This window comes from Falco biarmicus, chromosome 1 (genome assembly GCF_023638135.1).
Source record: "Falco biarmicus isolate bFalBia1 chromosome 1, bFalBia1.pri, whole genome shotgun sequence".
Classification (NCBI taxonomy): domain Eukaryota; kingdom Metazoa; phylum Chordata; class Aves; order Falconiformes; family Falconidae; genus Falco; species Falco biarmicus.
This window is the reverse complement of record NC_079288.1, coordinates 39,324,025-39,349,887: the sequence shown is the minus strand read 5'-3', so window position 1 is coordinate 39,349,887 and position 25,863 is coordinate 39,324,025. Positions and strand designations below refer to the sequence as shown.

Genomic DNA, 25,863 nt, shown 5'->3' with positions numbered 1-25,863 from the left:
CTCAGGGGTGAGGGGAACTGGAATGGTGTTTACTGAGCCAATAAACTTCTCACTAAACATAATTCATGGGCTCTAGCTGGCTAATAACCAGGACCTCAATGCTCTAACAGTTGGCCCCATACATTTTAAAACAAAGCTTTATTTGAAGTGAAAACTTTAAGAAAAATAAACTTTAGGATTTAGTGGCCTCTAATATTATCCCCCTCCACAGGCCATGAGAGATCTCATAACTAGACTAGTGCATTTTTAAATATTTCTATTGCAGTCTGTCTGACCAATGCTAAAAGACCGTTTGCTCCAGAGATTGCCTCAGTATCATCTTTTGTTTGTTGTTTTCAAACTTACAGGAATCCATACACTTCTTTTAGAATAGCACTGTGCAGGGATCTTTTCCCCCATTTATGTTTAAAAGGAGTTTCTGCTGGCCATTTGAGTGCTCCAGGCAGTCAGCATTTCTTCAGCTATAAGAATAAGGTGAAGAGCTGAAACAAGGCTTACTTTCTTTAAGATGGGATTTTAAAACTTATTTCCATAACCTTTCTTACAGTCCTAGTTTTTCTCCAGAGAGGAGAGATCTTCATCTGAACAGGTTTATTTAAACACTTGCTAGATTATGTAGCAGGATTTCCCTTCCTCTCCTCATGAATGAAGACCTGTGCTTCTGCAGGTTCACTCAAGGAGTGCTCCTCCTCTGAGCACTACACAACTTAAGATTTGGATTGGTTTCAGATCCCCATCATTTCCCTGTGTGTAGAAGAGTATTCTTGTGTTCCGTGTTTATTTAGTTTCTCATGAATGAAATTTAAATTCTTAAGGAATCCCTAGCAATTCTCAGAAGGGTGTCGGTGAGTGGTGGTTCTGCCCTCTGGTGCACGTGCAATTCGTCCTGGCAACAAAGTAGTTCATTTTTAAGGACTGGGAATTGGTTAATTTAGATTTCTGCTAATGGTTTTACCTTCTCTGGGAGACCTTGCCACTTTGTGCTTCAGCTTCTTCCTTGGACAGATGATGAAGAAACAACGCCTGCCTGCCTCCTGTCAGATGCTTTGAAGTCTGTAGATGAAAGATACCATATGAATGCAAAGTACTTGCCAGTTAATGTCAGCAAGTCATTTTGCTTGTACCTTGATGGAAAAAGCTTTATTGTAGGCTTACAATGAATGGATCTGCATATGCACCAGTAGTTCTTCCCTTTTACTTAAGTCTTTTGTAGAATTATATTGACTACCTCTCAGAAAGATAGAGGGAGGTTAAATAACAAGCAATAAAAGATTATGAGAGGAAATTTCTTGTCATGTAATACCTTAAAGATAATACTTAGTAATATTTTGAAAAGGAAAGAAAATAATGGCTATGCACCCAGTCACAAGGAATTCCTGCTAAACACTGTCTCATTCTCTGTCTTTCAGGGATTGTTTTCTGATGCAGAGCTAAGCCTAGTTCCATCAATGCATAGAGAAGTTCTATTATTATACACTGATTTGATAAGATAATATAATTAGTGTCTTGGTCCATTGATGCAGACCTCTACTGTCCAAAAACAACATTAGGTTATTAAATCAATTCTTGTATTTGTTACAGTAATAAGTTAAAATAGCATTATTTAGATACCGCTTGTCTAAATTTAGATAAGTCATTCAACTGTATCCGTGTTCGCTTATCCACATTCTTCTTCTGCTTTTAAAAACCAAATTCATTAGGTAGGTGTAGGCTTTGGATTTCCTGGCTTTTATTGTTCAGTGTGGTGAGGTCTTCCCTGTCAGTTATTTGTGTCTTGTCTGTGTGGCTCTGCCTCCCCTGCAGCAGATGGGCAGTAAGGAAATGAGGGCTCCAGTGGATAAAAGCAGCATCAGCACCGGCAGCTGCTTTCAAGAGGGTATCCATGAAGCAGGTCACAAGTGAGATAGTGCCTGGGCAGCTCATTTGGACAGGTATCTACTAGCAATTTCTGCTGACACGCAGACCGGGAGACCTGGAACTGAAGGCTGAATTGGCACAGAGCTGAAGTCAACAGAGAGAAGAATTTTTAGGTAGAAAGGCAGGTCTAAGTTTCCCGAGATTACAGTTGTTTTGAGGAGCCTGGGAGCCTTCTGGCTCCAGAGAAGGAAGAAAGAGACCTTGCCAGATGCCCATTTCAAGTATAAACAATATTCCAGGCCTTAGTTCACAGGCTGATAGAGGTATTTACTATTCTGCTGCAAGTGGGTTAACTTACTCAAAGGTTGCAGGAAACTGGTTTTATAGGTGAACTTTGATGTGTTTTGCTTCTTTTTTAGCTCTAGAGGCACAGATCCTACAGGACAATGACTGATTTAGCCTGATGCTGAGGGACTATTGCATCTAATGAGATCTGTTTTTTCTAAAATACTGCATTTTGTATTAACTTGGGCTGCAGACTGCAATCTGCTCTGTCCCCTGGTCTTCTAACACATTTACTTGCACGGGACCATCCTGCTTCTTGCATGCTGAGGACTTCCAGGGTGAGAGCCAAGCCCTGCTCAGCTTTGCTCCAAAATTCTGCAGTGGAACACAGGACTCTCTGAGAATGAAAAGGGCCAAGTTATGCTGCTGTGCACTTCTGGTGCTCTGCTGCCATGACTGCGCAGGGCCAGATGGAGAGAGAAAGCTATTTAATGGGGCTGTGTGTTATTGGAACTTGCCATCTAACATTCCTTGCTTTCCCCAGTGTGTTCTCCCCCTTCCAGGGTGGAATGCAGTAATTGCCATACCAGAACGAAGCCATGTTCTGTCTGTCTAGTCTGGCATCCTTTTTCCAAGACAGGCAAACACCAGATGCTTGAGGGAAAGGTACAAGAACTCCTAAAACAAACTATGGAATAACTTGCCCATAGAGGAAGTTAGTGGTTGGCTTATGCCCTGAGGTGAGAGTTTCTAGCCTTTATACAACTGTTCTGTGTAGCTGGGTATTCTCTATCATATACGACATACCTGCACTTCAGACATTCTGGCTGACTCCCTACCTCTTGCATTGGGAACCAAGGAACTCCACAGGTCAGCTGCACTACTGCGCACCATCTCTGAGTGATTCCCAGTCTCGAACTTTTGGAGGGACAGGGATAGCAAGGTGTGATGTTGCTCCATAGTGTGTCACTGATACCACTGCCTGTAGGCCAGCGATCACTCTGGGTAGCTGTCATTCACATCTTCTATTTATTTTGTTTGCTAGTTTTGATTGTCTGCTGGCTTTTCTCGATTGCCTGTTGTCAGCAGCCCCTGTCTCTTCTGCTAAAGGCATAAACTGTGTTTGCCTGTGTGCTTTTTCGGTAGTGTTCCATTTTGCATACCTCTATCCTCTGCTCTCAGTCCCTTCTCCCTCTACATATGCAGAAGTCTTACTGCGCTGTACACAGCTTCGTGCTGTGTCTCCCGTCTTCCCTGTGTGTTAGGCCTGATGAATATAGCAGGTGTTCCTGGTCTTTCAGTAGCTCTTCCTGGAGAGGATCCTGAGAGATTGTGTTCCAGGTGGTATTACCGAATGTCAGGATTTACTCTGTCCTATGAAGTGTCATCCGTCCTCTTCCCTACTCCTCCCTTCTAAACAGAAGACCAGGAGGGCTGGCTCCACTGGTGCTCAATCAAGGCCACCAGTAAGGGACCACTGAACTTCTATTGTGAGTCAAGATAAGAACTCCTGTCTAGTTCCCTCCCTCCTGCTGTTCTCCAGTGGCTAAATCTTTAATCACAAGCTGCACATATGAACAGTGTGTCCTGCTGCATAGGAACATTGCTGGTAACTGGTGTGAAATAGCCTCCAGCAACCGAAAGCAAGAGGGAGAGAGGTCTGGCTAGAAATGAGAAAGACCTCAAGCGATAGCTTCATTCTCTGGTGCTGATGCAGAAGTCAATATTATGCAGGACCTGTGTTCACCTCAGGGACGAGGAAGGGGAGAGTGCTTTTTTAATTATGTATTGCTAATTCTTTCCCAACCAGCCGGCCTGGGATTTCCCTGCATTCTGAGGCAATGCTTTCATCTGTCTCCTGTTTAACAATCTCGACTTGCTTGAGAAGTTGGTTTTCCTTCTCATGGAAGACTGCATTGGAGCCAGAGTGTTGTTTACTTAATATCTATAATAAAAATTCTTTATCCTTTTTTTCCTTCCTCTCCTACTCAAAAAGGGGTGGCATGGAAAGTAGCACGTATTCCGTGGGGGAAGATCTTCTGGGTTCAGCCTACTCAGTAACCACAGTTACCAGGCTGCTCTAACTTCCAGCAGCTGGTCAGTCTCCCCTGTGCTAGCTGGACTTCTATAGCCTATGGTTCTGATTTGCCACAAGCTCTCCCAGCAATCCTAGGTAAACTGAGGCAGAGGGGTTAACTCTCTTTTCCTAAATGACAGCTTGAAATCTACCATTACTTGCCATTTCTCCTCTGTGAAATGATTTTTGCTGAAGTCTTTTGACCAAAAAATGTTGTGTCCATGCAAGCAGCTATGCTGTGGTGTTGTATGGCCCTTGATGAAGCTGTAAGAGGTCTGTACTGCTTAGGTAAGCTGGAAACAGACCCAGCTACTTATGAACAGCACAACAATCTCACTTCTAAAACTTGCCAACTATCCCCTCTGTTAGGTGGTCAGATTAGTAGCTCATGGAAATGGTGGAGGCCGAATCTAGATCCAGGTTCAGAAGCAGACTGTTGCACAGATGTGGCTGGAATGTGGTATCTATCTTTTCTGTATGTGAAGTAATGTCACGAATATTTCCTGTGTGCTGTTGTCTTCTCCCATTTTTTGTGATATCAATGTCCTTTCTCCTTCTGGTATTTTCATTTTCAAACCACATATGCTATGGCAGATTGAAACAAAAGGCAAATGCAGAACCAGAGGTAGGTTTTTTTTAATGCAGCTTGAGATTTGTAGGTATGGATAATTAGAAAAATTGCATTTATAATTTTAGTTAGCTTATTTTTAAGTGGGGAGGGAAATGAAGTTTAGCATGGAAGTGGAGAGGCTTCCTATGCCACATTCAACTCCAGCACAGCATGTAAATTCATCCTCTGTTCAACCCACTAATCCCTACATGGGCATTCTTAGAATTAAAATGCTCTTAATTCAGTAAAATGAGATAAACCAAATTAAAGTTCTTTTTAATACTGAATAAGTGTGTCTGTACAGAGATATAATGTGGTTTAGCTAATTCACTTTAAATTCACAACTTTAGTTAATCTGAATTAAGTTTCCCAAGTCCTGCATGTAAAGACCTCTTTATTTAGAAAAAGCTGCTCTTGTGGAAAGAGCAATGGACTCAGCCCTATCCTGAGGCATTCTGGCGTGCAGCTAGCTTTTTCAGAGAGAGAGTTTCTGGGCATTAGCAAATTGTCTACCACATCCTTTTCTTCTCCTCTCAGAACGCCTCTGTGCCACCTCCTAATATTGAGGTCTCTGAGTAACTTGCTCTGGTTTTATTTTCTGTGCAGCTGAGGAAACAATATTTCAGCAACTTGCATCATTTCAGAACAGGGAAAGTTAAACTCATCCTAAAACCAGCCATGAACATACCCTTTGATTTGAAAGACCTGTCCAGTGGATGTTCACTGCCCAGGCCTGATACAGAGCAGGAAGCAGAATGTGGGATCTCTCTACGACAGCAAAGGTTTGTGCAGTTAAACCTAGCTTCTGTTGCATATAGATGGGAAAGCCAAACCATCAGCACGACTGTCTTTTAGGGTCAGAACTTGAGCTCAGAGATTTGCTCCTAGAAATACATGCTTTTCTGCTTGGAGTTGATCTTGTGGTCATATTACACTTTTCTTATGAAAGGAGAAACCGGTCACATGGGTCAAGTATAACCATTTAGGACAAACACAGCTTAATGAAACTTACTGCTTGCCAGAGTGCTGGACCATGTGCACTTTGCCTGCAAGTTTCACCCAGTTCAGTTTATTAGACTGTTTTCTAACTCTTGTCCTACTGGGAAATTGTACATAGAATTGCTGCATTGTCTCATGGGCTGCTGGTTTTGCCAAAAGATCAGCTGGAGGGGATCATCTGGCTTCCTCTAAAATTTTTCAGTTAGAATTTCCAGTATGTTGATCATGGATGTTATGAAGAATGGGTAGGAGATACTTTTCCTTTTACTCCATAGACACAGGGGAGGTGGTTTTCTATGGGTCAGTTGATGAATTCATGTTCCTTCCACCTGGCAAAGTCATGCGTGACATGCTGAAGTCTCCAGAAGCCCTGAAAGCATCATGCACTGTGCGTGTGTACTATAAATAAACTATTAAAAACATAATTTAAAAACACCTCTGGCAAAGCACATGCTTAACTGAAACTCGCCTGGTGAAGGTTGACTCAGGGGTGTAGGAAGGAGATGGGGAAAGAGCAAGTGGGAGGGAAAAAATGGAACCTGCTGTCAGACAAAGCCACTTGTTTGTAATTTTCAGGCTGTCCAAGCTCTTGGCATGTCAGCTTTGGGAGATCCCTAGTGACTTTCTGGATATTTGCCCTTGGCATGCATGTGTGTGTGTGAACTGAGGATTCAAGTATTAACAAAGCTGCATGAGCAGGTTTAGTTAACCTACTAGAAAAGGATCAGATGTCTTAGAATTATGATTCTCCAGTTCTAGGAATCCAAATAGCTCCTGCTGAAAGTCTCAAATCAATTAGACAGAATAATTTCAACAAGTCCTTTTAATGAATTTTCATGTATTCAACCTGCAATTTAGTTAGCTGCATCCTTTTAATTTAAATGGACAATACTTTTGATGAGCAGAGAAGCAGAGGCAGTTTGGGGAGAAGGAATTCTCTTAAGATAAATTCCCCTGATACTGTCTGCATAGGTATATAATCTGTACTGCTGCCGTCTCAAAGCAGGGTTGGCTTACTTGCTTGTTTTTTAAAGATGTATGAAAACAATGCATCTTTGAGCAGGAAAAATAAGTCTTCTACAACAAAGCCTCTTTAGATTGCCTGCTAAGGGGTTAAATGCATCGCCCAATTCTGAGGAAGCCTGTTCCAAGGAAGGCATTGACTGGAATAAGGTTTTGCTGCAGACACATGCTGATGTGCTTGCAGCAAAGATTGCAGGCTTATCAGTAAAGATAAACATGCAAGGGCTTCCAAAACCATGTGTCCCTGCCACTTGTTTGGGATCCTTTTTCAGAGACCAAGAGAAAATACAAGGTCTTCCTCAAGACAGATGCTACTTCGAAGAGGGCAGCCAGCAGACTTTGTAGAAACAGACCATATATTACTGTGTGGTTTGGAACAGGTACAGGAGATATTAGTTTACCTGATTCAAAATAGTACTTGAGACCTTGCAGTATCATGCGGGGTTGGCTCTTTCCACTCAATCATCAGTCTTTTGCTGAGTGTCCAAACACTGGACAATGCTGGGTTTTGTTGTCCTCAGTTACTTGCCATAGCTAATTTCTGCATGTGGCTTTCTGCTGCCAGGCAGTCTCCAGGCTTTACTACCCATTTGTTTGCCACTTCCCACAAATACTTTGTTATTTTATTTTAATCCTGGTGCTGAGAGGAGGGGAAGGGAGATAATGTTGTTTTAAAAGAATGGAATAAAAATGCACAGGATCAGCTATAGAATTTCTGGGCACAGAACAGACCTCTTGAGTTGCCTGCAAAAACAGTCACAATGGTATTATTAGGTGTAATTATGGTGTAGCCTTGTAAATAATACATTTTTCTTTATTTCCCTCTCTTTCTGCTTCTATCACCAAACACTGCAAAGCAGGAGATGCAGAAATCAAGCACCTGGCATCTTGAGGCCAAATTCCAAAAGTCTGCATTGAAAAATGCAGAAATTATTCCAGATGGGTGAGGACTGGCACTTTCTTTCTGTCCAGGAAAGTCTGTGCCATTCTGAAATCTCAGCCTGGGTCCCTCTGTTTTGCCACCAAGTCTGATTGACACCTACATGTGTGTGGCCCTTTTACACAGGGGTGGACTTAAGTTTGAAAATCCGGACATTTTTGGACTGTGACAACAGTTGGTATGGTATTTCAATCTGTATTTTAGTTTTTTTTAAATTATATATATTATATAAAAAGGGAGTGTAGCAACTTATTGCACAAATCAGAGAGGAGAACAGTTTATAAAAACAATTTAAAAGTTTCTTCTCAGTGGAGCGGGTCTTTGAATGTGGAAAGAGGGACTTGTACAACTTAAAAAAAATCTCTTAAACTTGCAATGTGATAGATAAAGCTAGTTCTGAGAATGTGAAAATATGGGCTCCATGTGCTAAAGCTATTTGAAAAGAGGTGTGAGTGAAGGGGCTGAGGTTGGTGTGAACGTCAGACTTCCTGCCTCCTGCACTTTCTGTGTCGCAGCTGTAGCACGTTCATAGTGTGGCACTTCTTTTAAAAGAAGGGACTCTGAACTAACCCAGCCTTTCAGGAAAAGACCAGCTTCAGCCAGAAATTCTGGCCCATCGCAGGGATGACAAGAGGAAGAGCTTTGTTACTAGCTTGTGTTTGATCTTAGCTGCTTTTTTTTCTGCTCTCAGTAGCATGTTAATGATACCTGTGGGAGGTGAAAAATGGGTGAATTCCTGATAGGGTGCGGACAAGTTCGCAGTTTAGTTCTTGCCCTCTTCTTCCCCTCTGGTAAAAATTTTGGGGGCTGGCCCAGATGCATAAAAAGGAACTTTTTCCTAGAATAATTTTCTGTCTTACATCTGCTGAGGACTCTGAATCAGAAAGGCAGTAAGCAGTTGACTCAGTTTGTTTTGTCTCCTCTCCCCCTTTCTTATGTTTAAAATTATGAGTATTTATGGGAAATGACTGGCTTGAAAGTCTAGGACAAGTCTGAGCTGCCCATAAGCCATTTGCCTTTGATACAGTTCAGTTTTGCCTTGTTTATTTTAAAATTTAAAGCTGAAATGCCAAGTGCACCCTGAATTCCCATTCTGTTTCAAATGCCAGTTGCCAGCTTCACATCTCTTCCATGTGATTCTCTACATATCACCCCACTCTTGGTATCAGAGAATACAGCAGGGTGGGTAAGCTGCACCCTGGGTCAGAAGAACAGGGTGATGGTGAAACAGAAGGGTGCCAAACATGGAGGCACATATGCCCCAGCTTCTGCTGCTGCCCAGGGAGAGGGGCTGCAAGTCTCCGATAAGGAATGGAAAGAGACCAAAAGGGATGGGTGGGCCCCCAAAGGCAGCGATCTGGATGCCAAAATATCTTGCTCCAGCTTTGCAAGGAGCAGCATGCAAGTGCCTCAGAGGAAGGGCTAGCTGTGGTTTGTGGTTTAGGGAGTTGACACACATAGTCTCTGGACCCTTTTTCATGGGCCTGTGAAGCAGTGTTCTGTCCCAGGAACTGGAGCCTGTCCTCCTTGGTGTAGTCCTTTCTTGCCTAGCAGGTTTGAGGCTGTGTTCAGAGCAAGCATCATGGCTGTCTGTCAGAAAGGCTCCTGGCTGAAGAGGTAGGGTTTAGCATCCTACATAGTTTATGCTATGTATGTTAGAGTTAGATTAGGATGGACATGTCTGTAATTAAACACTTGAGTTTGGGTTTCTGTTTTTAAACTACTGTTGTAAACCAGCAGTAGGTACTGTGGCAGGCAACCTGTGACAATGTTTCTGTGCCCAAGAACTACTCTATTTTTTCCTTCTTTCAGTAAGTGAACTGTGTAACTTCTTTGTGGACAGAAAGAACAGTGTGTTGACCTCCACTGCTGATCATACTTCAGTTGCACCCAGACATAACTGATAGCAGTTACTCACCTGGATTTACTTTCTGTCAATGCACGTAGCTGGTCACATGGAGGGGAAGTAAAATACTTCAATAATATATATAGCACAAGTGCCTAGATGGAATAAGAAGAAACAAAGTGTGTCAGAGGGGAAAATGCACTGCAAATCTTTCAAATTAAATAAGAAAACATTTCCATAGTTCAAATATTTCATTCTGCAGGAAAGGCTGATGCTGAACCTGATAAAAGTCATCCAGATGGTGAGAGATTGCTACCTAGTACTAAAATACCAGCATGCCTATTGACCTACAGTGTGCTCCTCATACCTGGCAAAGCACTGGTTACACTAATCTCCCAGTCTGCTTCCCTTCCAGTTGCGAGTTCTTCTACAGGGATGACCAGAGGGAATCTTAGAGATACTACAAAGAAGCCTGTTTGCTTAAGAGGGCATATGTACATCTTTTAACAATCTCGTTGTATACCTCCTTTGTGGGAGGATCCCTGACCTTATACAGAGAGGGACAAGTGCTAATTAACTTAATTCTGGGAACAGGAGGTGGTATGACCTTTTCCAAAGTGATTCTTTTGGGCTAGAGTTTACAGAGAGGTATTTGCTAGGACTGATGTCTGGCTTTGCTATGAAAACATTATTCATAGAGAGGTGTAAAATTCCCTGGTGTGGCTGAGGGAAGAAATTAACCTCCCATCCCTCTGGTTTGGGTTCATGGTTCCTTGCCTAAAAATTGTTGGCACTGTGGCCATACATTTGTTATTTAATATCAAAACACAGTTATGTTTACTGTCTCATCTTTTAGCACACAACACAGCAAGTAGATCCAAGTTATTAGATCGTTGTTTTGGCCACCACTCACTGTATGTGGGAACATCCCATATTTTACTGGCACCTCAGGAAGAAATTAATTTCTGGGGCATTTTCTTTGTCTCACTATCATGTCGTCTGTCCTGAGCATCTTCCACATTTCTCCCTCTTTTGCCAACGAAGTGGTAAGGATTCTTAATGCCACCTCTGCTGCACTCCCACCAAGAAGATCAGGGACACAATGACAACCACTCCGAGTGTGTCTATACTATTTGATTTTTGTTCTTGCTACCAGCATTAAGGGATCAGTCCCAGTTGCCCCAGTGTAAACAAAACCAGAGGCAGATACAGCACTGCCTTAGCAGCAACTGCAGAGGGCAGAGCTTATGGAGATGTGCCTGGGGTGAGCAGGACAGAGGGCAGTTGCTCTGACTGTTGAGGACGCAGCCCCCATGAAGGAGGCAGGTTGCTGAAGACCCCCTGGCTGGCCATGTGTCAGGCTCACAAAGCACCTACGAAGCCCTGCCTGCTGAGAAGTGGGCAGAAAGCTGGCCATAGGGTCTTACAGCTTGAGAGAGGTAAGGCAGCAGCCGGTGAGACTAAATTTTCCTCAGGGAAAGAAAGATCTTTGGTCCCTGCTCCCTGTTGTCTTCTAATGTTTTTTAAACTCCCCCAAAAAAGCAATGCTTCCTCATTCCCCTCCGCCACCCCCAACAACAAAAAAGCACAGGTTTGCTGTACCCTAAGAGAAACAAATGTAAGTACCTCTTTGGAAAACACTCCTGAGGCCTGCGGCCATCCCGCATTCCTGAGGCGGCTGCAGGCCTCCTCCCCGGCGTGCCTGCCCAGCGGGGCAGCGGCTCTGGGCTCTGGCAGCACATGGCCATGCTGCCCTCCTGCTGCCCCAGCACAGCCACCCAGAGCCCCCAGCACAGCCACCCAGAGCCCGACCCGGGGCTCGGACCCCCCGGAGCCTGGCTGTAGCCATGTGTTGTGCTGCTTATACTGGAGGTGGCTGCTGAGGAAAACAGAAGTGGCACCTCCACCAGGCCGCCTTTGCTGCCGTGTTCGTTCAGAAGACAGCTCCACGTCCAAAGCATTGCCAGCCTGATCTATGAACACTGCGGAGCAACCAGCTGCCATGTCCTCATCCTACTTCTTGTCACAGCATCGCCAGTAGAGCAGGAAGCTTTTGGTAATGTAACTAGGTAAGGGGCATTTATTTAGATAAAAATGAAGGTAAACCCCCTATTTCCCAGTTGGTTTGACCCCTATTTACAGAGATTTAGTAATGCCTGTATGTAGAAGGAATATCTACATGACTGAAAATGTGCCCTGCTAATATTAAAAGGTATACTGTGGAATTTTGCCTAAGGATGAAATGTAATTTTAATTGAAAGCTGCTGTAACTTGATAGGGAATATCCACCACAGTCTTGAGGATCTACTTTAAAATATAGTTAAACACAGAGCCAACTCCCACCACTGTCTCTTCAAGCTACACGTCCTCTTTGATCCATCCATGGTGCTTACAATTCCTAAGAGACACACACACTGCCAGTAGTCAGAGCTCATTAATATTTATATGATACCTTCCATGTGAAGATGTGCACTTTGCAATTATTAATTAAAACAATTTCACAAACCCCTAAAATTTAGCTCCATTTCATAGCTTACAAAACTGAGACCCAGCAAATTTGTGTGTCCTTGCATGAGACAGAACGAGATTAGGGACATGGAAGCTTGCCTGGATGGACTCTTATTATGCCATATTTCTTTATCTTTTCTTCATCAGTAACTTTTGAAAAGGCAGCACAGGTTTGCTTTGGCAATAAGATGCACTATGAGCCTGTACTACCTGGGCAATCCTGAGGAGATGAGTGAAGGGAACCTACTCTTTCATTGTGGTTCTTCACAGAGTGTTTGCTTTGTAGAAAGCCTCTTTAGAAATGAAACCTGGAAACAGCTTCTCAACCCTGCAGAGAAGACCCTGAATGAACCTTTACTTGAATGCGTTAAACCCCTCCCTAGCACCCTGTATTTCAGTTCCCATGTAAGAGTAGACAGAAGGGATGGTGGCTTATAATCCATGCCAGACATGGGCTCTTTCCTGGTGCATATGGAATGAAGGAGCTTGGCTCAGTGTGAGACTGATAACGGGAGGGAGGGCTTGCCATGCGATTAGACCAGTTCACTGTAAACACCTAAGTTGCACAAGTGGCTCAAACTTTGAACTTTTTGTTGTGGAAAAGAAATCTGAGACTGTGAAACCTGCCCTCAGTCACAAACAAGGAGATGGACATTACTCAAACCCAAGCGTGGAAACATAACTACAGTTAAATGTGATCAAAATGGAAAAAGCACTTCTTTCTTCCTCATCCCTTGCTCCCTGATGCACCGAGTGCTTTTACTAGGGGCTCCTACACTGACTTGCCTAGCTCTGTTTGTGAGCACAGGCCCCAGTCCCACACCTGAAACACCCAAATCCAAATGCTCCTGAGTGCTGTCTGGGATAAGGTTTAAGCCACAGGTGCAATTAAGCTTTTAAGTGGTAAGCCTATTTGGTTAGGGGCACACCTAGAGCCTGCAACAAGCTGAAAGAAAAACTATCAGTCTTTCACACTGACAGGCGGTTCCTGAAATACTGCTGGAAGGGTTAAGAAGAAGCTGCAACATTCGTAATTCTCCTGGTATTTATTGTAACAACTCTCTGAACGAGTTCTCTGCGGATGCATCTGGCTGCCCTAGTGAGGTGGGACTTGGTTTTAATTACAAATCTGGTAATGGGTTATCAAAATGATGGTATTGCTAAGGCCCTGGGCACACTTTCTAGTCCTCTCTTCTTTTCCCCTCACCCCCTCCCTCCCAAATCTGCTTGAGCAAACACTGGAGCAAAAGGAGAAGTATCACAAGAGTGTAGGCTGTTAGTGTGTGGTTTCTTTTCCTATTGGCAGTGGGAGCTTTGATTAGCTTTTTAAAGGAGAAATATCATAACAGGTTGTCCAGTAAAAGGCTGGTGAATGTTTTAAGATGCAAATGTTCACAGGCATTCCATAAGCGTATGAAAAATGCTGGATGTGAGACTTCAGTAATTCCTTGACATTCTGATTTCTTTGCGCTGCATCATAGCTTTGCTTTTATAATCATTAGGACAGCATCAGAGACCTTTGCTTTGCATAGTCTTGAGTTCTTGGGCAAGGATTTAAAAGTGGAGCATTAAGACGTTGTTAGTGAACATGTCCTAATTAGTCTCTACCTTGGCTGCCACATGCTCAAGGGCCATGAGCCTTACCTATGCTATGCCTCTCAAACGCCTTCAACAATATAGCATTTTATCCTAGTCTAGACAAAGTCTTAAGGGTTACTTTGTCTCGTCAACTAATCACTCCTTTTAGTGGGAAAACTGCTTTCCTACAGGATTGTTTCTTTGCCTGCTTTTTCCTTCTTGCTGTCTCTTTTCTCCTCTCCTCTGCATACCTTCCCTGCAGCAACTCCTGTTCCATCTGCTGTAATGTAAGCATTAACTATTTAATTGCTGATTAGGAAAAGCTCATCACGTGGGCTCTGAAACAATAATGGAGTGGGAATAGAGGAGTGGGAGGCAGAGGGAGATGTGTGAGTTCTCAGTTCTTTATCACAGGCTGGCCTGGGAGGGCATTACTCATTTTTGACGTCATGAGGGTGTTTAACGTCTCTTCAATCTAATGACTAGAACAGTTGAATGGGATTTGGATGCAACTGAGTACTAGTCATCTTTTGCTGCTGAACTTGCTATTTGACCTTGAGCGAGCTAGGCCTGGCCTTTCATCCCTTAAGTGGATAGAGGGCAAGTACTGTAGCTAAGTGCTTTGAGATTCTTGAATTAAGAAAAAATACTCATGCAGAAGACTAGTTGCTTCTCCTGTATAATAAAATAGCGTGGAATGTTGGAATTCTTCCTTTATGTTTCTGCACCAAGTTGCACAGGGTGAAATGAGAAGCTGGAGGAGATCTGCAGTTCTCGAACCAGGAAAAGCCCTTTTAGCTCTATATTCCCAGGCAGCCATATAGAGGCTTTTACCCAACCAGCTAATTTCCTTGTGTGACACAAATTCGGTTGGTGGCCCCTTTCCCCCTGGCATAGGCTACTCTAAGGATTCTTATGTTATTAGCGCTTTGGCTGCTCTTTGCACTTGCAGTACCTAGCTGCCAGAGTCAGATGTAGTCTGTAGTGCAATACTTGTGAAAATTGGGCAGACTCCTGGGGGACTGTGGGCAGTGGGGGGAGGGAAGGTGTGAAGGGGGACTCTGCAACCCATAAAGTCAGTCTCTGCCCTGAGGATATTTTGTGGCTAGTCACTGTCACCAGTTTCTCACTTGGTTTTGCGGGACCGTGAAAGTTGAGTTGGAGATGGAAATTGGACATTTTCCTTTCTGTCATGAAAGAAAGGACTGAAATATTTTGATAATGCCATTGTAAAAGACAAGAAAATGGTATTCTTAGCAATTAGTTTCAGTCTGAGTAAAACACTTTCCCTTGCTATCTCATTTGTATGGGGAGTTTATTGTTAGCAGATGTTTAATTTCTGTAAGCAATTAATATTTGGAAAGCTTAAAGATTATTCATATACATGTAAAAAACCCTTGTATTTTACTTCAGTTAGGGAGTAAGCACTCACACAATGTCCCCTTAAAGACTGCACAAAGACCAGAACTGGCATTCTTGATACTTTCAAGGAACCGGTGGGTCTATGTGTAGGAGAGGACAAAGGAGAGAGTAAGTGTATATATGGGCAGGGAATGGAAATAAAGGAAAAAATACCTTTGAGAAAAGGGACAAAAAATGCCAATATACTTCTTGTGCTGTCTGTCTTCATCAAAAACAACCCCCACCTCCTCTCCCTCAATCCCACCTCAAAACAAAACAAAAACCCCAACACAATTCCACTTAGAAAACATCCTTGCAGATCACGTGGCAGCTGGCAAGGGCTGCTAGCCCTTCTGCCAAAGACAGCTTAGACTCCTGAAACAAAGCAAACTGGGCTGAAATTCTAAGCATAAAAAACTAAAGCAGCTGCCTCCCTGACATCCTGGGTCGGACTCTGATTTCAGTTTCGCTTCTGCTAGATCTTAGGTAATGTCATTGCTACGGTGTAACTGAAATGAGAACTGGGTCTGCTAATCTTGACATTGGGTCACCCATTGTTAATCAGTTTGTTATCTCTGTTATATTTGTGGGAGCACACACCCCCACTCCCTTTAGACTGCAGTAATTTATTTGGCCTATTTTACGCCTGATGGTCACTTGAAACTGTACCTCTTGCCTGTCAGCAGCTGTAGTTGTTTTGCTAAGTGACTATCTAAAGTGAGACTTCCTTGTGCAAATGTGTATTTTAGACACTGTCACCAGAAATCCAGTGGTTCTCCTCTCTCCCTACCCCTCCCATCCCCTTCAGCTGTTTAGACTTCAGGACACATGGCTTAAATGAACGTGTGCTTGGAGTTTGCAAAATGGCTTGGATGACAGGAGAAATCGGATCACACAATGAGAGTTCAGAACCCAGCCACCAATTGGTACAACAGAGTCTGCAACTCCCTTATGCTCATTATTGTCTCAGTATAACATCTAGCAACGTGCGTTTCTCACGTCCCCCTCTGAAAAATGGTAACACAATTGAAATGAGCAGGCGGAGGAATGTCACCGCCTCCCTTTGAGCGGCTGGGCTGTCAGCCTTTGCTTTCTGTGGTACCCCCAAGGGCTGTGGGTATGGGGGTGGAGAAGGGCCTGCACACCTTATTGTACCTTCTTGCTTATGCTGGAGAATCTCCAGCTTATCCTGCCAGTGCAGTGACTGCATGTGGAGGAGGGGGAGAGGTTGTGTTGCAACCTCTGAGAAAATTAGTTGTCTCTGTTTTATCTTTTGCAGCTGCAGCACTTTCCCCCCCCCCCCCCCCCTTCCTCATCACCCCCCCCCCTCCCCATGTGAGTGGTATGTCTGAACCATATCCTTCAAAACCAGTTTTCTAAGCAGATTAGATGGGTAGCAGAGACAGCTATGCAATCAGGCAAAAATGTGCACTCAAGCCTTCATCTCGTGCAGTGGCCAGAGCAGTAAGTGTCTACCACCTGGATTATTTTTTTTTTCTTCATTCTCTCCTGTTATTCTGAAGTGCTGTGGTGTGCTGCTGTTGTAGACTGAAATGAAATGTTCATTCTAGTCCTTAATTATATCAAAAATAGGGAGGGGAAGGAAGCTGGGTTCCATGCTAATACTTATTAACGTGAAACATAAAGCATGCTCCCTGGCTGGCATGCTTCACCATGCAAAGTGACATTTGCTCCCTGTGAGCATGCTGAAGGGTAATCAGGGGATTACCCTCTGGTCCTCTAATACCAATCCTCCCCTGACCGGTCTGAAAAAACAGTGTCCAAGTTTACTGCTCCTCTGAATTCAGTATGCTCTCCTGGGCTGCCACTGCATGTGGATTTGGTCTCTTGCTGGCCCACATCTTTCAGTGCTCTCTATCAGCCTTGTTGCGTGCTAGGAATCTGACAATAATGGTCTTCACCTGCTTTGAGATATCATGAGAACTCTTAAGCATTGATACTGGTTTCATGTCTGTTCTCTTATAGGACAACGAGCTGAATTTAGGATTAAGCTCTCCAGACGAGTTTGGAAACCTTATGGCTTGTTCATTGTGGGTGGGAAATGGGGATAGGTTAGTGGGCTGAGTGGCAGACCTGAGGAAAAGAGTTGAGTAAGCTTTGGCTTTCCTCCAAGAGAGGAAACAGAGCAAAGTGTCCCAGGAGCCATGTGTTGCTTCTCTGGAGGAGAGGAAGGAACCCAGAGCAAGGCGATCCAGAAATGCTTTTTTACTCTGAGTATGGAGAAACATGGTGGATAAAAGGAGGGAGAGAACTTGTGATAAAACTAGAAAAGAGAAGTTGGGGATTGAGGTTTGGGGGAAGAAGAGAGAAGGACAGAAAATAAACCCTTTATTTCCCATATAAGGCATGGAGAACAAAAGAAAAGAGAAACTAACATGAAGACCTTTGTGCGTTTTATGGGGTAAAAAAGAAGCTACTAGAAGCCCAGACAAACAAAGATATATTTGAAATATTCATAGAAAACTGTGCTTTAACATATTGGCACAATGTACTTGATTATCTTCTGCTGATCCCTCAAAGGTAAAAAATTGCATTGTGAAGATGAAGAAATTGGAAACAAAAGAAAGGCTCGATCTTACTGGCATAAAGGAGGTGAAAAAGTGGGTGGAAAGCTGGTTGGATGTGTCAACCACAAAAGCAGTGAGATATGATCATTGAGAATTCAGGTTTTAAAATACAAGGAAATCGCAGAGATATTTTTCACACTGACTTGTAAACAGCATCTTTGGGTATGCAGCATTGCCAAATTTACCCCTGTCATAGGGGCAACTTACAGTAAGTTCCCACCAAAGCCATACGCCATCTGTTTGAATTACTTAGAGGGAAGGTTCGTCTCCTTATTCCCCTTCTATTAGATGTGACAGGTTAATGTCTTTGAGGGCAGATCACTGTTAGGCTAAATCTTTCTCTGGTTATGATTCCTTATAACTATAAAACAGTCACAAGGTTATAGGGTTTAAAAAGAGAGGTTTATTGCAGTTTCCAACACTGAAACTACAGGCTAAGTGTCTCTCCTTTTTCTCTTTTTTTCTAAAGTAAATCAAAACCATATATGCACATGCACTCTACCTTCTCTCAGATACACAGACCTAGGGGTAAGAACACACATTACAAGAGAAGCATTATAGACCCTACAGGAAAACTATTAGCTTTCTGTGAATACATACTGGTCCTCCCACTGAGCTCTCTCCACTTGTTTTTAAAGCTGTTTGTTGAGCATGAGTTGGCAGCTCCCCTAATGTTTGGGGCAGACCTTGGAGCCTTCAGCAGCTCCACCAGCATTTGTTTCTATCCAACTATCCTAAAAGCCGTGCCCATGCCTCAGCTAGAAGCAGCAAGGGATTGACCATTCAGACATCTGTTACAAAATCTCTAGTTCAGTACTTGTCAGACTCTAAATTAGTCATTATACTTGGTTGATGAACTTGGTCTTACAGTCCTTGGGTCACAACAGGAGCTGTGTAGGAGGCAGAGGGGTGCTAATATTGCTATGATTTGAGTTCCCTGGTGGGGAAATTTCCATAAGCGTGAGCTTTGCTCACTGTGTTGTTTTTAAGATGGTTTGTAAGAACGCTGCTGTGGTCAGTAGGAGTGAGTTTTTCTTTGAAGTGACTTTTTCAGGGAAAAATAAATTGTGTGTGTGTGTCTAGAAAAGCCTAATTCTAGACTTCTGATCACCAGTAATATTAATAAACTAGTTTTTTACTGGATATGTTATATTGACCTGTCTATACTACCTGAATGGGAATATCTCTTTGTTTTGCTTTAATTAGTCTGAAAGGCTTCACTCGGAACTGGTTCAAAACACTGCATTGGATTCCAAGTAGTCCTCGGCTGGTCAGAGAGCTGTTGTCTGATGTACTTGTCCTCTTCTGCTGGACTCCAAGAGCCCTGGCCTTCCCATATGGCATAATAGCTCTCTCGGAGATCCTGCTGTGCCATGGGACACCTCGGTGTGTGCTATGGGAACTGCCTTCCAGGCAGGGAGTCTGACCCAGAAGTGAGAGCAGGGTTATCGGGCTGCCAAACTACAGTGTCTGAGGCAATGCAACATTGTGGGAATAAAAGCAGTTCAATGGTGTACTGACTCAGAACAAAATTTCTCGGGTCAGGTCACCAAACCAAAATGAACCAACTTTGGTTTCAGTAATGTAAAAATATTCCTCTTCAAATGACACAAAATGCACTGGTGTTCACAAATAGGTGGGGTTTGGGTTGTTGTGTTTTTTTTTAAACTTGTGAACTTCCGTTCTACAAAAGGTCTCGAATTTCAGTTTTTCTCCCTGAATTGGGATGACATCGAATGTTGAATTACTGGAATTTCTTCCTTTCTGGGGAGGAGGCAGCTGATGAGTAGGAGCAACCAGTTTCAGGGTTAGGACAGCTGACTCTGGAGACCTGTAAAATGGAGCAGAGCAGTGATGGTGGGGCAGATAGGTGATGGAGGGGAGGGGAACACACAGGCAGAAGGAGGGAAGTAGGAGACAGGAATGAGAAGCAGCGATGACAGCTCAACCAGAAGAGTAAGGAGAGAGCAGAAGTTCCTTCTTGGCTTCCTGGGCTGTAGGAACTGCTACATTTTTGTGCTGTGTTATGCTGTTGGCCGTGCCTAGCTCGGCACCTTCTGCTTTGCTTAGTGACTGGCAGACATGCAAGCTGGTGCTGCACTGAGAGCTCCTGTCAGAGAGAGCTTGAAGTGCTTCATAGGGTGGGTGAGGTGGAGCTGGAGGTTCACAGCAGTGCACAACTAGGAGTGCTGCATGGTTTCACTTCTGCTCCTTCTGCAGTTGAGTCCTTCCGTGCTAATCGAATGGGGGTGAATGCAGGACCAAAAGATGAGCATTCTCCAATTCTCAGCTGGGCTCTGAGCAGGGCACTGCAGCCCTTGCAAGCTAAGAGAATATCTCTGCCACTAAGTCTTTTTCTGCAAAGCAGAATTAACAGGAATACTCTTTTTTTTCTGGTGTGACTGGGAAGGAGCACTAGGGGCTGTTCATAACATACCACAGAGTGTTTATTATGCTGATGCTTCTATTATTTAACAAGTTTCTTAACTTTTTAAAAAATATACCAAACTGATATACTCCATCCATCAGCAATGCCCTCCAGGAATGAGTAGCTAATTAGAGAGCAGGACTTGTGAAAAGACAAACCCGGGTTGTGCACAGAACAGGTTTCTCCAGTATTTATTGCCTGCGTTACTGGCCAAGCTTACTTGTAAGTAATAGTCAAATAATCGGCCTGGGTCCTTTTGTGAATGGTTTGAGTCTGTGTGGTCCTTCTTTGTTAGAGTAGCTCATGGTTTCTGAAAGCTTCTGCACCCCCTGTTCTGAACAGCAGAGCCCGGTGGCACCAGCTGCTTCTGCCTGGAACAAACATTTGCATGTGACATTTTAAAAAAAAAAAAAAAAGCCAATTTCAAAATGTATTTGCTTTTCCTTATCCCCTAATTTTTCACCCCTTCTTAAAATCTGGAAATATTTAAAAGGTGAATATATTTAGTTTTTTCTACAAGCACCTTTTAAACAAGTAAAGCTTGAAGAGGAAAGAGAAATCTTCCCTTCAGAAATAAAACAGCAGCCAGTGTTTGGAAATATTTTAACAATAGACCATATGGGAGTCCCAAACTATTAAGCTTTATTATTCAGAAGGCGGAAAATGTGGTTTGATATTCAATTGATATACAGCATAAATGAGAGCCGCAAACTCGGCTCCCTTGAGCTGGGATTCAGATGTTCTCTTGAATATAATAACTAATGCTTTGGCCTAGTTCCACAGAATGCATCCAGCCTGCTGATCACAAGCCAAGAAACTGTAGGCTTTTTCCCCCTCTGCCCCCGCTCTCTTCTCCCAAGTACTTTCCTCTCCTGCCAGCATGAGCTTTTGGCCTGAATATAAATCTCTTGATATTAGCTGCGTATAGAAAATGGGGAGGATGCTAATAGGGCACAGCAGTAGAGCTGTCTGTGTGTGCATGTGTGTTTGCTTTAATGATAAAGTTTTCCCTTCATGATGTGCTGCTGTGGGATTATATTGGTCATCTGAGGTGGGAGGTTCTTTGTTCCTGTTTTACTGTTTGTTTCCTATTGCTGTGGGAACAGGTAGGTGAACATCTTTTGGGGTTACTATGAAGTGGTGCCAGAGACCATGAGAGTATGGAATTTGTTGGAGAGAGAAACTGGAAGTGGTTTCAGTTTCTTTTTTTCTTTTCCCCCCCTCCCCATTTGACTTGCATATATTTATAACTGCCCCTTCCCCCTTCTATCATGTCTCTCAACTTTCTCCCCTATGGAGAAAAGAACCCATAAAAGTTGCTTATAAAATAATACATACGTGGACTAAGATTGCCTGTATGCAAAGGGAGACTGATAGTTACGCAGATACTGTGATCAAGTAATGGCAGGCTGGATTACCTGCCATTTTTTGACACAGGATCCCTGATTCACTCCGTGTACAGGATGGACCAGCTTTGTCAGTGTGAATGTGGGTGGTGTGGTATGAGTAAGGAGTTGCGGGGACTAGAAATGGTCTTGTGGGTCTGGCAGTTGAATACTGCCCTGAAATACTGAGTTCTGTGCTGTCTTTGTCAAGAGCGCTCCCCCAAGATGCCAGTGTTGTCCTTGGAAATGACTGAGCTATGTCCACTGGAACTTTCTGCCCTATGCCCCGCACCAGAACCCAGCTGCCTGGGCACAGACCCCAGGCATGGAAAACCATGCAGATGGTGATGTTTAACAGTCAGGCGCACCAAATCAAGTTATACTCTTAACAGTCTAGAAGCAACCTTGACATAGTACATTTTGTTTCTCTTTGCTTCCTACAACACATGCAACGTGTGATGGCTTTGTATGTGTTTTAACTTGTAAGTGTTCAAGATTTTTGTGCTGCAGGACTTGACAAGTGTCTGTAAGTAACTAGCCCCCCAGTTTTGTGACAGACATTCCCTGCTATGTTGGGTCCTATGTTTTCTAGCCTCTCAGAATCTGAAAGAACCTTTTCTATGGTTTGTGATTCCCTCTTGAAAAGGCAACGAGACTTCTGCATTAAGATATCTGGCACTTTTTCTTGGGCTCATCACATTTCTAGAAAAAAGGCTTTCATTTGACATATAAGTCCAGGAATGCCTATAATACAGAACACAGTAGAGAATATAAATTACACAGTCTGAATGTGAAGTTCAGTTTTGGCTTCTGTCTTTCCCCCATTTCTCTTTTCAGTTGTTCATGATAGCTGAAATTTTCCACGTTTTTGTCTCAACCCACACACAAATTTTTTCCTTTGGGGAAAACTGGAGCAAAATCAATTTTAGTGCAATTTTTCAAGCTTCTTTGACTTGCACCTACATCTGTTTGGTGTGGGGGAGTGGAATTTTATCATAAAACGTTTGATTTATTTAATGTATTCAATAAGCATCCAAGATGTGCCAGGTACTTTCTCAGCCCTTCTTGGATGAGAAATCTTGCAAGCTAGGAACTTAATAAACAAAGAAGCTACAGAACTCGAAATTTCCCTGCTGTTAAGGTCACTATATATCTAAGGAATAGACAAAGTTTGAACAAACCAGATCCAGAGACTTGTAAAGTACAAAATGTCACTTGCAGTACTGATGAGATCTAATGTTAAAGGAACAGCTATTTTTTTTACGTATTTCTTGATATTGTTATCTGCCCAACACTACAACAGTCAAGTGAGATGTGTCCATGTAGCAGCTCTACTTTCGTTGCAACTCTTGAGTCTATTTTTATTGGCAAAGCCGTGGCTATGATTGTATGATGCGATACTAAGGGCTCATGTAAACAGGGTCACGGATTCAGACCAAGGTAAGTTACAAATCTGAGCGGAAGAGCTATTCCCAATTAACTTCATCATCTTAACTAAGAGGTGATTTGGAATAGTTAATAAGGAATAGCTGTTCTGGAATAATCCCTTTTTAAGACAAACCCTTACTCTTTCTATAATTGTATTCTAGGAAGCTATTCTGTACTGAATCAGCATGGGATAGAGTGCCTAGAAGACGTTCAGACCAAGCACAGCTAGCGGTGAGTGGGGCAATATACACTGGGATGCCCTATTGCAACTATTGTGAGTGAGTGGAAGAATAGCAACATTGGTTGCCTGTGCATCTCTCTTGAAGGCAACTGAAAGTATTACATCAAAACCACTGTACAAATGCCTCTCTCTGAGCAGGGATAGTATGAGCTGCCTGTTACTGTCTGAGCGTTAACCTCGTGTTACAGACAATGCATGTTTCAACTCGTAACTGATTACAATTTGATTAAATGTTGGGGTGTGGAAAGGACTTGTGTGCTTTTTTCCAATGTGTATATTTACATTATTATGTAGGAGCAATCAATTTATCAAACCCATGTGATTATTCAATAGCATAAAAAGACAACTGGTCAAAGGAAAACTTTGTTTTTAAGGTGGACAGGAAATTGGTTTCAAAGAAATTTGCACAATCTTTTTTTGAGAACCTACACTAACAAACTAATCAAATACAGGAAAAGGCAATAATTTATAATGCCATGAAAACTTTCCTGCAGCATAAAATTGTGTACTTGACCTTGCCAAGGAGGATGAGCTGGAGTAGAGATGGTGCTCATGTGCTTTACTGCACTGTAGTTGTGGCATAGTAGTTGTTAATTCATAGTTCTCCTGACTTTTGGAATTCGTCCCTTCCCTTAAAAGGGAAGGTGGCAGCCTGGAGTGCAGAAGCTCCAACTGCAGCCCTTTGGATGTTAATCCACCCTGACTTTCCTAAGCCTCCTACTTAAATCATTATCTTAATGAATCACCATTGCTGCTATCTTCAGTGCTACACAGGAACATGCAAATTTTAAACAGCCTGGGGGAAAGACCTTTTTGTCTGTAAAGTGCTCTGATACTTACATTTAGATATTGCCATGACAGGTACCTTGGATGCTACTTTCTGCCTAACCCCATGGATAGATCATGGGGCACAGTGTCTCACCCGTGTATGCCTGCTAGGCGGCTCTCGGGGCATGCCAGTCTGTTGACTTTAAGAAGCAGCTTTAGCTCAAGTGGTTGAAGCCCGATCACTGTGCAGGTTTGTCATTCATCTAACTGCCTGTTGGCTATGCATTTCTTTAGTTGCAAAATGACAAGGAATCAAGGGAGTGAGAATGGGGGTCCCCCCTCAGCTCTGTAGGTGCTGTTTTGACTTTGGGCAAGTTTCTTCAGCTCTTCACTTGACTTTTTTCACAGCACAAAGAAATATGCCACACAAATGTTCATGTATCGAGCTAAATTTTCTCCCAAGTAGGTATCAAGAAATTTGATAGCAGAAACATTACTAGCTTGCTAGAAATTCTTAAGAATACTTGATTGAGGAGAAACTGAACATAGTGAAGCCACAGCAGAGTATCTCCAAGACCTTCAGCATTGTGTTGTCCCATTTCCTTGAAGAGTCAGCTTGGCCAGGCATTGAGCTCTGCCCGCTTCCAGCTCTTCCACATGATCACTTGAGAAATGTTTACTTGTAGACAGTGGGTATGGAGAGAGCGCCACGTATAGCAGTTTCAGATGGCGAATCTTTGTGGTTATTTGCAATATGCATTGAAAGATCTGGTTGCTTTATTCATTAAACCAAGAGCTGAGGAAGCTGTTTTATGCAAATGTCCTAGATAGTGAGCAGTACTCTTCTCAAATTGCAAAGTAAATTCACCCATTGTCCCCTTTCTGTGGCTCAGAAGAGCCCACTCCCTTACTATGGGTAACTTTTCCTCACCAGTAATACTTCTGTTTCTGGAACAATGGCAGGATAAATGTGGAAGATGCCAGATGAACAGAGCTCCTCTGGTCTCAACTGGGAGAGGGCCATATTGACAGGACTGAGCTTAAATGCGTTTTCTGCAATAACTCAATTATCAAGTCCTGTCCTGCTGGGATATGCCCACAAGAGGCCAGAATATCTATCTCAAGGAGGGCATCCTCATTCTTCTCAGCTAAATCTTCCCTGAAACCAGCCAAGCTAGAGCTATATCTTTTTAGACTAAGAAAAAAATTTCTTGGCTCATGCTAAAGCTAAGGACCGTTCTCAATTGGTTACTAAAGAAAGGGGATGTGAGCAAACAGTATGTGCTGACTTTTGGCAGCTCAAGGCCTGGACAGGAGTCCAGTGTGGCGCAGGAGATACAGGAGATACTAAGTGCTTCCTCACCCGTCTGTGCACATCTTCCTGGAGAGCAGCAAGTAACTAGGCCTGTGACTCAACCTTTTTTGCCTGCCTAGTGTAGCCCTGAACAGACTGCCACTTTCTTGTAATAGTGTTTAAGACTCTCTTTGTAAACTGCTTCGCAATGATAACTTTTCTGCTCATTGTAAGCAGACTGTTGTGTTTTCTGTATTCAAACTCCCAGCTGGTTCCAATCCCTCACCGGATGGCAGCATTTTATAATACAAGGGGTAACTTAACTGGGGAAGCCATCTATTGGATTTAGCACTTCAAAAACTGTCAGAGTGGGGATTTCGGATGAAATACCAGAAGTGATTTTTATATGTGTGTGTGTATAAATATGTGGAGGGTGTGTGTATATGTATTGTGTGTATATTTCAAAAGAGAAAATTGAGGTGACTAACATCCAAGGCTGAGTGCAAAACTTAAATGCAACTTTTTCTCATTCCAGTCTTGGAAGCTAATGATGATGGGTGTGGGCAGGTCTCTGGCTGACTTTCTGAATTGCCTTTATGTCAGAGCT

General features: G+C 43.0%; 1 protein-coding gene across 1 annotated transcript in view; it reads left to right on the top strand.

Annotated features, from left to right (window-relative positions):
* HIC2 (HIC ZBTB transcriptional repressor 2) overlaps positions 1 to 25,863 on the top strand; it is a 75,798-nt gene that overhangs the window by 18,407 nt on the left and 31,528 nt on the right. Inside the window, exon 2 of the mRNA XM_056336918.1 lies at positions 23,115 to 23,184. The gene's annotated coding sequence lies outside the window, so the exon portion shown is untranslated. The remainder of the gene's footprint in view (positions 1 to 23,114; positions 23,185 to 25,863) is intronic.